This window comes from Centropristis striata, chromosome 9, assembly GCF_030273125.1.
Source record: "Centropristis striata isolate RG_2023a ecotype Rhode Island chromosome 9, C.striata_1.0, whole genome shotgun sequence".
Classification (NCBI taxonomy): Eukaryota; Metazoa; Chordata; class Actinopteri; order Perciformes; family Serranidae; genus Centropristis; species Centropristis striata.
In genome coordinates, this window is record NC_081525.1 from 703508 (window position 1) to 715114 (window position 11607).

An 11607-nucleotide genomic window follows, 5' to 3' on the forward strand; every position below is an offset into this window, starting at 1 on the left:
GATCTGAGGCTGCTGATAACAGCTTTTATCTCTGCTGGGTTGATGATGAAACCCTGCAGACGTTTCTTCTCTCTGATTGGACGAGCTGGCAGAAGTAAAACCAGTGTAACAGCGTTCATCAGCCCAGAGGGTCAGTGTTGGACAGGAGTCACAGCAGGACGTTCTGTGTTCTCTATGGGAACCAGATTAAACCCTCTCAGACGTTAATAAAAAGTCTCTGGACTCTAGTCTTCAGTCTGAAGAGGTGAAATAATGAGCTGTAGGGTTTCTCTCTAGCAGCATTCAGAGTTTATTTATCTCGTCTCTCTTCTATCTCACCGTTCTTCAATTCAAAGTCAATATTTCCTGCACAAGTGTGTGATTTTAACCCTGTGGACGACTTTGATCCTCTGAACTTTTTCGCTCCTTTCTCACTGCGATGTGTGAAATCTCCTGTAACTCTATAGAAACTAAATCATTTTTATAGAATAAAATGGAATGCATGTATTCAACACTTTTCCAAGTGTCACGAAAACCAAAAAGAGACAAAAAGACCAAAAAAGGCACAAAATTACCAAAATAAGACCAAAAATTACCAAAAAAGACACACAATTACCAAAATAAGACCAAAGATTACCAAAATAAGACACAAAATTAACAAAATAAGACAAAAAAATAGACACAATTACCAAAAAAAGACAGAAAATTATAAAAAAAAAAGACCAGAAAAGACACAAAATGACCAAAAACATAGTTTAAGAGTTTCCTCCACATATTGAGGTATTCTCATATTTCCAGCCTCTCCTGTCCTCTCCTCTCTGCTCTGTGTAAACAGATTCTCAGCAGAATCAGTCATGTCTTCAGTGTCTCTGAGGAGAATTTAATGTTTTTAACAGGATCTGGTTTATTTTAAATGACACATGGAGAATAAAGATATTTTGACACTAATATCAACATTTTGAAACACGTTTTAGTCACGTTTTATAACGGAAACTTCCGTAAACTAATGATCCGTTCAAAGACCGTCAGAAAGTTCAAACTCTGATGATAACATCTGTTTTTACAATTTCTTTCTACAATAAACGGAGGGGTTTTTTGGCGTTTTTTTTTTTTAAAGAAAAACAAACGTGCAGTTCAGAGAGTTCAGAATTTAAAAGTGGTCCCAGAATTGAACCCTGAGGAACTCCAGAATATAACTGACCAACGCTACAAACAGACACGAGCTGTAAACACGTTCATATGAGCGACAGAGAGCAGAAAGACCTCTGTTCACCTGACACACACACACACACACACAGACACACACACACACACACACACACACACACACACACACACCAGAGGCTGTCAGCAGTAATGTGAGGTTGTGATGCAGCAGCAGGTCTGAGTGTTGGAGGTCGATGAGATCAAACATGATGACAGAGACGCTCAGACACACACACAGCAGGAATTAGAGTGGAGAGTGTGTGTGTGTGTGTGTGTGTGTGTGTGTGTGTGTGTGATCAGCTGTGAGAGACGAGTTCACAGACCGACTGAACCGACTCACCTGAGTCCTCTCTGACTGTGTTCAGGTGCATCTCTATAAATAGATACATAGTTTATAGAATATCATAGAAAGGTTTATTTTTGTGTGCTTGCTTGCAAAAGCACACTAACTACTATTCACCGGGCTTATTTTTATTTTGTGTGCTTGCTTGCAAAAGCACACGAACTACTATTCACCGGGCTTATTTTGTGTGCTTGCTTGCAAAAGCACACTGATTGTTATTGCGTGGGCTTATTTTTACTTTGTGTGCTTGCTTGCAAAAGCACACGAACTACTATTCACCGGGCTTATTTTGTGTGCTTGCTTGCAAAAGCACACTGATTGTTATTGCGTGGGCTTATTTTTATTTTGTGTGCTTGCTTGCAAAAGCACACTAATTGTTATTCCGTGGGCTTATTTTTATTTTGTGTGCTTGCTTGCAAAAGCACACTAATTGTTATTCCGTGGGCTTATTTTTATTTTGTGTGCTTGCTTGCAAAAGCACACTGATTGTTATTCCGTGGGCTTATTTTTATTTTGTGTGCTTGCTTGCAAAAGCACACTAATTGTTATTCCGTGGGCTTATTTTTATTTTGTGTGCTTGCTTGCAAAAGCACACTGATTGTTATTCCGTGGGCTTATTTTTATTTTGTGTGCTTGCTTGCAAAAGCACACTAATTGTTATTCCGTGGGCTTATTTTTATTTTGTGTGCTTGCTTGCAAAAGCACACTAATTGTTATTCCGTGGGCTTATTTTTATTTTGTGTGCTTGCTTGCAAAAGCACACTAATTGTTATTCCATGGGCTTATTGTGCTACTTCTTATTCTTCCGTGGTGTTTATTTTTTCCGTCGACTACTCCTCCCAGAGTTTTGGTCACACATACACTAAAAAGTATAAAATGGACCAGCTCGCCCATGACAAGTGTGCTATGACTTTTCTAAGGGTTTCACCAAACAGTTTACAAAATATTTGGCAAAAAATCCCCCCAGTGTAACCCTATGGAGAGGCTAGAGTAGAGCTAGAGGGTCATTTTGTGTCTTTTTTGGTAATTTTGTGTCTTTTTTGGTAATTTTGCGTCTTTTTATAGTAATTGTGTGTCTTTTTTATATAATTTTTTTGTCTTTTTCAAATAATTTTGTTTCTATTTTAAATAATTTTGTCTCTATTTTAAATAATTTTATGTCTTTTTTGGTAATTCAGTGTATTTTCTGGTCATGTTGATCCAGCCTCCAGCGACCTCCAGGTAATTAGAGTTTGAGACCCCTGGTCTATGATATCGTTATTACAAAAAAATGCCCTGAAATATAGTGATAATCTTTTAGGGCCAGCCCTACAACATATCAAACAAATCAACATGTTTTATGATTCATTCTGCTTTGACTCGACGTATCGACACTCTGCTGGGTTTTTATTTCTTCTGCTGAGAAAAACAAAGTGAGACAGTTTGTCTTTCTTTCTGTTGTAGTGCTGCAGCTGGTTTTACTCTGCTGGGTCACTGAGACACACACACACTCTGTTTACTGACCTGTGTGTGTGTGTGTGTGTGTGTGTGTGTGTGTGTGTGTGCTGGCTGAACATCCTCTGGCTGCGTCTCTCTTCCTGTCTGTCTTTGATTTCTTCTTCTGCTTCAGTCCGAACAAATCATCATCATCTGTTTTTATCCTCACACACACACACACACACACACACACACACCTCCATCCTCTCACTGTTTATAACAACAAGATGAAGATTAATAAACAACGTGATCTTGTGATTAATGACGTCATGATGAGGTCAGAGACTCGTCAGGTGATTTATGGTGGAAACTGATTTTTTTAGAATCAGAAACATGAAAAATGGTTTCATGTTGTTAGACAAAGTGTTTGTTTCACTGCAGAATGATTTCATGGAGGAAACCAGGGGTCTCAAACTGGCGGCCCGCGGGCCAATTGTGGCCCTCGTGATGATATTTTGTGGCCCCCACCTTGATATGAAAGTTTAATGTGAGTTTTATATGAATGGCACTTTACCGTGTTGTGTGTGGAAGGTCCCTTTAATTACTGTTTTGGTAATTTTGTATCATTTTTAGTAATTTTGTGTCTTTTTTAAAATAATTGTGTGTCTTTTTTTAATAGTTGTGTCTTTTTTAATCATTTTGTCTCTTTTTTAAATAATTTTGTCATTTTTCTGTCATTTTGTGTCTTTTTTTAATAGTTGTGTGTCCTTTTTAAAATAATTTTGTGTCTTTTTTTATTAATTGTGTGTCTTTTTTAAATAATTTTGTGTATTTTTTAATAATTGTGTATTTTTTAAATAATTTTGTGTCTTTTTTCGGTCATTTTGTGTCATTTTTTGGTCATTTTGTGTCTTTTTTTAATAGTTGTGTGTCTTTTTTAAAATAATTTTGTGTCTTTTTTTAATAATTTTGTGTCTTTTTTAAATAATTTTCCGTCTTTTTTAGTAATTTTGTGTCTTTTTTTGGTCATTTTCTGTCTTTTTTTAGTCATTTTGTGACTTTTTTTAGTCATTTTGTGACTTTTTTTAGTCATTTTGTGTCTTTTTTTGGTCATTGTGATCCTGCCTCCAGTGGCCCCCAGGTAGTCTGATCAGACAGAGTAAACTTCAGCTCTAACAGCAGCAAACATGATGTTCCTGCAGCAGCAACAACAACAAACACATCAACTCTTTACTTTTTATACTCATTGTAAAAGATTTTGCAAGATATAAACAAAAAGCTCTAGTTTTTCTGCACAAATGTGTTAAATCCTGATGAACAGCTGATGAGTCAGTAATCAGATTACAGTCAAACTAGTGAAACTCACTGGAACAACAATCATTCAGGTTAAAGAGGAACAAAAGCCCTGCAGCAGGAGAAGACCAGAAGCTGTCTCCACTAACACACACACACACACACACACACACACACACACACACACACACACACACACACACTCAGGGATCATAGGTGGGTGGGAAGCCAGTGAGGGATCAGAGCCACGCTGTGACCTGCTGCTGGAAAATAAACAGGAAGAGAAACAAGCAGTTTATATGCATCCTCTACTGATGAACCAGCAGATCCAGGCAGGAAGTTTCTACAAAAAGCTCTTAAACTACAGAAAACTTCAGATTTTTCTTCTTTTTTTATTTTTATTTTGTGTCCTTTTTTTTAAATTTTGTGTCTTTTTTTGTAATTTTGTGTCTTTTTTGTAATTTTGTGTCTTTTTTTTAAATTTTGTGTCCTTTTTTTCGTAATTTTGTGTCTTTTTTTGTAATTTTGTATCTTTTTTTTTTAATTTTGTGTTTTTTTTTGTAATTTTGTCTTTTTTTTGTAATTTTGTATCTTTTTTTTGTAATTTTGTGTCTTTTTTTGTAATTTTGTGTCAGATTTACAGTCAAAACCTACTAAATGACAGTGTGTTACTGTTGATAAATAATAATTTATCAGTGGGACGACAGACATAATGTAATAATAATAATAATAATAATAATAATAATACATTTTATTTGTAAAGCACTTTTCATAAAGAAAGAAATCTCAAAGTGCTACAGAAACCAGAAACAAAATAGACAAAAAGACTGAGAGAAAACTCACACACATTAAAATCAGCAGCAGATAAAAAAGACACAGGTAATAAAGTAGATTATTAAGAGATGAATAATAAAAACATCTAGGGACAACCTAAAAATGCCTCCCTGAACAAAACAGTTTTAAGCCCTTGTAGAAAAACATTAAAAACTAGTATCTTTCTTTAAATATACAAGATTTTTACTGTTTTATGGAAGAACATGTAGCCTGGCTAACAGCAGACTAGATCACTAATATAGAGATCAGGGGTGTTCTATATCATGTCGTTCACGATAATATCGGTATATTTTTTTTACGGATAAAAAAAATGCATATCATGATATCGGCAACGTTCCTACTTCTTGACTTAGTGGCGTAAGGCTAACGTTAGCTAACAGTTAAAGTTGTTTTAATCACATAAAGCTACTTACTCTCTGTCGCTAAACACATGCAGCTTTCAAAATAAGAGCACGGTGTGTTAACAGAATCCACCACAGAACTCACAAGAAGACTGTCAAAATAAGAGCACGGTGTGTTAACAGAATCCACCACAGAACTCACAAGAAGACTGTCAAAATAAGAGCCTTATATAAAACGTACAAGAACCTTTATTCTCCTTTACAAAATGTCATTAAAATATGCCCCCAGAACCCCTAAATGGTTATTTTTTATTATTTTCTCATACTCTAGAGCAGCTATTCTCAACCTTGGGGTCGGGACCCCAATTGGGGTCGTGAGATGATTTCTGGGGGTCGCCAAATCATTTTAGAAGTCAGCTCTGTCTCCACTGTGTTAAAGTGTTCATGTGTTTTAGTCTTTTTGTGTCTTTTTTGGTCATTTTGTGTATTTTTTTGGTCAAATTGTGTCTTCTTTGGTCAATTTGTGTCTTTTTTTAGTCATTTTGTGTCACTTTTGGTAATTTTGTGATTTTTTTTGGGTCATTTTAAGTCTTTTTGATCACTTTGTGTCTTTTTGGCCATTTTATTCATTTTTTTTGTCATTTTGTGTCTTTTTTTTGTCATTTTGTGTGTTTTTTTGGTCATTTTGTTTCTTTTTTGGGTGATCTGAACTGTGCGTGTGAGATTGTGTTCAGTGAGCGGGGGTCACAGACAACATGAATGTTAAATTGGGGGTCGCGACTCAAAAAGGTTGAGAACTACTGCTCTAGAGTCAAGAGTAAACGTTTTTGTATTTGGCAACTGTTGAGATTTGCACTTCACACTACATTTTAGACTTTCATTTATTTATACAGACTTAAAAAAAACACATTTTCTATATCTTTTTAAGTATTTTGTAATATCATGAAGAATAATGGTTATCGCAAAAATAGCCTTAAATATGGTGATATTCTTTTAGGGCCGTATCGCCCAGCCCTAGTACAGATCTATTCATGTTTCTGTAGAGGAGGCGGGGTTTAGGATCCTCCGGAGCCGTTTATTGGGCGCTACGAGCGTCTGTAGGTAGCTCTGAGCCAATCAGATCACTTATACCAGATGACGTCCCGTTAGCTTAGCCGCTAGCGGCGCTAGTTGGTAGATTAGATCCTGATTCTCAGCAGCTGAAAGCTTCTTTCTGCTGGAGATAAACGCTGCTCTGCTTTTAGAATCAACTTTGGCTCTAAACTATCTAGAACACTGTGTGTGTGTGTGTGTGTGTGTGTGTGTGATGCTCATTTATTAATTCTCAGTCTGTATTTTTAACAACAACAGAAGCTTGTGTGTGTGTGTAACTGTGTCTTTACAACTCAAAAGCTCTCCAGCTGGCAACACAACACACACACACACACACACACACACACACACACAGACACACACACACACACACAGACACACACAGACACACACACACACAGACACACAGACACACACACACACACACACACAGTGTGCTGGTGGTGTCAGGCTCTTCTTCTCTTCTTCCCGTCAGCTCAAACACAAAAACAATGACTCAACTGGGAATAAGACAAACAAACTGGGTTTTGTTTATGGACGGTGGAGTGTGTGTGTGTGTGTGTGTGTGTGTGTGTGTGTGTGAGAGAGAGTGTGTGTGTGTGTGTGTGTGTGTGTGTGTGTGTGTGGCTTCCTTGAAACATATTCATTTGTTTCACTTGCATCTTAAACTAAAAGTCTTCAGTTTTTTTTCTGTGAATAAATCTAAACTTCATAAGGTTCAAATGTTTAAAGAATGTGCTGATATTTATAATAATAATAATAATAATACATTTGATTTTTATAGCACTTTTAAAAGGTTCTCAAAGCCGCTTAACATGAATGTGAAGTTAATAAACAGTGAGTGATGGAAACAAACAAAAACAAACCAAAACAAACCGTCAATTATTATTTTTCAGCTCCAAAATAACAAAAAACATAAATCATGTAGTTACATTACAAACAAACAACAATAAAAAAATGACATAAAAATCATGTGAATAAAATGAAAAAAAAAAAAAAATTAATTAATTTCTGTAACATATTTAGGGATTTAATCTGAGTAATTTAATTTATTAAATGATTTAATCACACACACACACACAGACAGTGTTTATATACGTGTATATGTGTGTGTGTGTGTGTGTGTGTGTGTGTGTGTGTGTGTTAATGAGTGATGTCACAGAATCAGCATCATTTATTAAACATAATCAGTTATGTTAATGTGCTCATTAATTCCTTTAATTGATCCATTAATCAGCAGCAGTGTGACGTGTTTAACTGGTTCATCTCCACTGGATGCATGAAGCAGATATTAATACATATATATATATATATATATATATATATAATATATATAACAGATATTAATGTCTCTGAGCGCATTAAAGGGATGTTCCACTATGAAACCAGCTCCAGAAAATTGAGAATATTTCTGTTGTTTTGGTTTAATAGAGCAGAAAATGACTCAGACTCAGAATCTATTTTATCTGTCAGGTTATTAATAATGTTTGTGTTTGGACGTGTGGAAGGAAACTGTTCTCACATTCCTTTAATGCTGATATTTAGACATTTAACATGGTTTTATTCATCATGATTTAAGGTTATTATCAATAAAACCATGTTAAATGTCTAGATATCAGCTCTTAAATTAAACTCTTATCAGATATTGTTGTTGTTATCATTATATTTGTCCAAACAAATGAACCTTTAGTTGAACCAGACATTAAAATGAACAAGAAACTGAAGAAAACAAGGAGGTGTGACATGTTTCATGACTGTAGATGTTACCTGTTAAAGACTGAACCACCTGTATTAAACTCACCTGAACACAGAGTGACAGGTGAAGCTGACACTCTTTCTCTTCTATGATCTGAAGGAAAACTGTCCAGTCAGCAGATCTCTATCATAACTCTATTTACTGTCTTCATGCTCAGATTATATCCACAGTCTCCTTCTCTCCCTGCAGCACCTGAACGCACCACGCAGTCACTGTGAGGAGTGAAGTGTGTTCCAGTTTAATCTGAGAGATAATAATAGAAGAGACGCTGCGTTATGATTTATTAATGAGATCTATCAGAGGAGAGACGTGTCATTAGTCATCCTCTCCTCACGAGACTCTTCTGCTCTCAGTACTCTGTTAACTTGCTCTTTTTTAGGTCATTTTGTGTCTTTTTTTTGTAATTTTGTGTCTTTTTTAAATAATTTTGTGTCCTTTTTGGTTCATTTTGTGTCTTTCTAATTATTTTGTGTCTTTTTTTGTGGTAATTTTTTGTCTTTTTTGCTAATTCTGTGTCTTTTTTTAGTAATTTTGTGTCTTTTTTTGTTTTAATTGTGTCTTTTTTTTTTAGTAATTTAGTCCAGAATGTGTATTTTTAGCACACTGATACCGATCAAACGGCACGTTTTGATATATAATTTTTGTAGCAGAAGAGGAAGAAGAATAAATCCACAGTATAACAGTAGTGGGATCGCCCCGTGGCCCTAATAATAATAATAATAATAATAATAATAATAATAATAATAATAATGAGAGGAGAAGGGGTTTACACTTCTTCCTCCTCCTTTTCAACATGTCTGATTTAATTGAATCTGTTCAGAGGAATGAACAGCTGATCTGTTGTTCAGCTTTGACCTGTTCTCCTTCTCTTTTCTCTTTCTTTTTTCTCTCTTTGTATATTTATTCTCTTTTCACTTTTCTTTTATCTTATTTTTAGTGTTTTTGTTGACTTCTCCATGTTCTAAGTGCTGAGTTAGGGGTCTCTTGTCCTCTGTCTGTCTCAGAGACGCTGCTCCTCGTCCTCCAAATATAAATAAGACGTTTGTCTCAGTTAGAAGTCTTCTCTATGACCTGGTGTCTCCGTCTGTCCTCCTGCGTTAGAGGATCCATGTGTCTCCTGCTCCTCCTCAGATTGAATCTCCTCCACCCAAACATCCTCCATCACTGACTCTCCTCATTTCATCATCCACCTCTTCACCAGTAAAAAACCTAAAAAAAACTGTCTGCTCCTCATCTAATGTCTGATCTAATGTCTGCTCCTCTCTCAGGAAACGTTGTTATCCATCCAGCATTCACTCATTTATCCTCCACATTTATCATTTCATTACTTAAAGCTCCTCCTCCTCCTCCTCCTCCTCCTCCTCCTCCTCCTCTCTCTGCTGCTCCTCTTCTTCATCATCCTCTTCTTTTCTGTAGAGAAATGATATATATGACGAATGTTAGAGTTGATTCTCTAAATGTGGAATCAGCAACATGTGACCTGAAGCCTCCAACACTTTCATTCTCTCAACTTTAAACCCAGAAAGTGACATCATTTATCTCCCTCCATCACCTCTCCTCCATCTGCTCTCTTTAGTTCTAAATCCAGATCAAATCCAGATCCTGATCCACATCAGGATTTAAACAGGATCCTGACAGCTCTGAGCTCCTGTCAACCTTTTCTCCCTCCTGAGACTCTTTGTGTCATCAGACGGTGGCGCAGCAGAGACAAAGGAAAGATCAGAGGTTTAGAGGATCGATGGAGAGAAACTCATTAAAGAGACGACAGACCACCATTACTGGATATAAAGAGAGAGAGAGAGCATGGGAAAAAATAACAGACACTGTCACAGAGTCTGACGGCTCTAACTGTCGTCATAAAGCTCCGTTCAGATGGAGACGATCTGGACAGAAAACACAAAAAGTGGCGTAATGTTCTCACTTTCTATTCTGTGTTTAGACGAGCGTCTGGAGGAGGAAATCTGCTGCAGACGGTGACAAAAAAAAGTCTTGTTTTGCCCAGTTTTCACCAAAAGGGTCCTATGATCCCCGTTTATTTTTTTTTTTAAAAAGGCCCTATGTTCCCCGTTTTTTTTTAGAAAAAAAGGTCCTGTGTTCCCAGTTTTTCCCAAAAATGGTCCTATGTTCCCCATTTTTCCCCAGAAAGGTCCCATGTTCCCCGTTTTTCCCAAAAAAGGTCCCATGTTCCCAGTTTTTCCCAAAAAGGTCCCATGTTCCCTGTTTTTCCCAAAAAGGTCCTATGTTCCTTGTTTTTCCCAAAAAGGTCCCATGTTCCCCATTTTTTTTTAGAAAAAAAGGTCCCATGTTCCCTGTTTTTCCCAAAAAAGGTCCCATGTTCCCAGTTTTTCCCAAAAAGGTCCCATGTTCCCCGTTTTTTTTTAGAAAAAAAGGTCCCGTGTTCCCCGTTTTTTTTTTTAAAAAGGCCCTATGTTCCCCATTTTTTTTAGAAAAAATGGTCCCATGTTCCCAGTTTTTCCCAAAAATGGTCCTATGTTCCCCATTTTTTCCCCAGAAAGGTCCCATGTTCCCTGTTTTTCCCAAAAAAGGTCCCATGTTCCCTGTTTTTCCCAAAAAAGGTCCCATGTTCCCCGTTTTTCCCAAAAAAGGTCCCATGTTCCCAGTTTTTCCCAAAAAAGGTCCCATGTTCCCAGTTTTTCGCAAAAAAGGTCCCATGTTCCCCGTTTTTCCCAAAAAGGTCCCATGTTCCCCGTTTTTCCCAAAAAAGGTCCCATGTTCCCAGTTTTTCCCAAAAAAGGTCCCATGTTCCCCGTTTTTCCCAAAAAGGTCCCATGTTCCCCATTTTTTTTTAGAAAAAAAGGTCCCATGTTCCCTGTTTTTCCCAAAAAAGGTCCCATGTTCCCAGTTTTTCCCAAAAAGGTCCCATGTTCCCCGTTTTTTTTTAGAAAAAAAGGTCCCGTGTTCCCCGTTTTTTTTTTTAAAAAGGCCCTATGTTCCCCATTTTTTTTAGAAAAAATGGTCCCATGTTCCCAGTTTTTCCCAAAAATGGTCCTATGTTCCCCATTTTTTCCCCAGAAAGGTCCCATGTTCCCTGTTTTTCCCAAAAAAGGTCCCATGTTCCCTGTTTTTCCCAAAAAAGGTCCCATGTTCCCCGTTTTTCCCAAAAAAGGTCCCATGTTCCCAGTTTTTCCCAAAAAAGGTCCCATGTTCCCAGTTTTTCGCAAAAAAGGTCCCATGTTCCCCGTTTTTCCCAAAAAGGTCCCATGTTCCCCGTTTTTCCCAAAAAAGGTCCCATGTTCCCAGTTTTTCCCAAAAAAGGTCCCATGTTCCCCGTTTTTCCCAAAAAAGGTCCCATGTTCCCAGTTTTTCCCAAAAAAGGTCCCATGTTC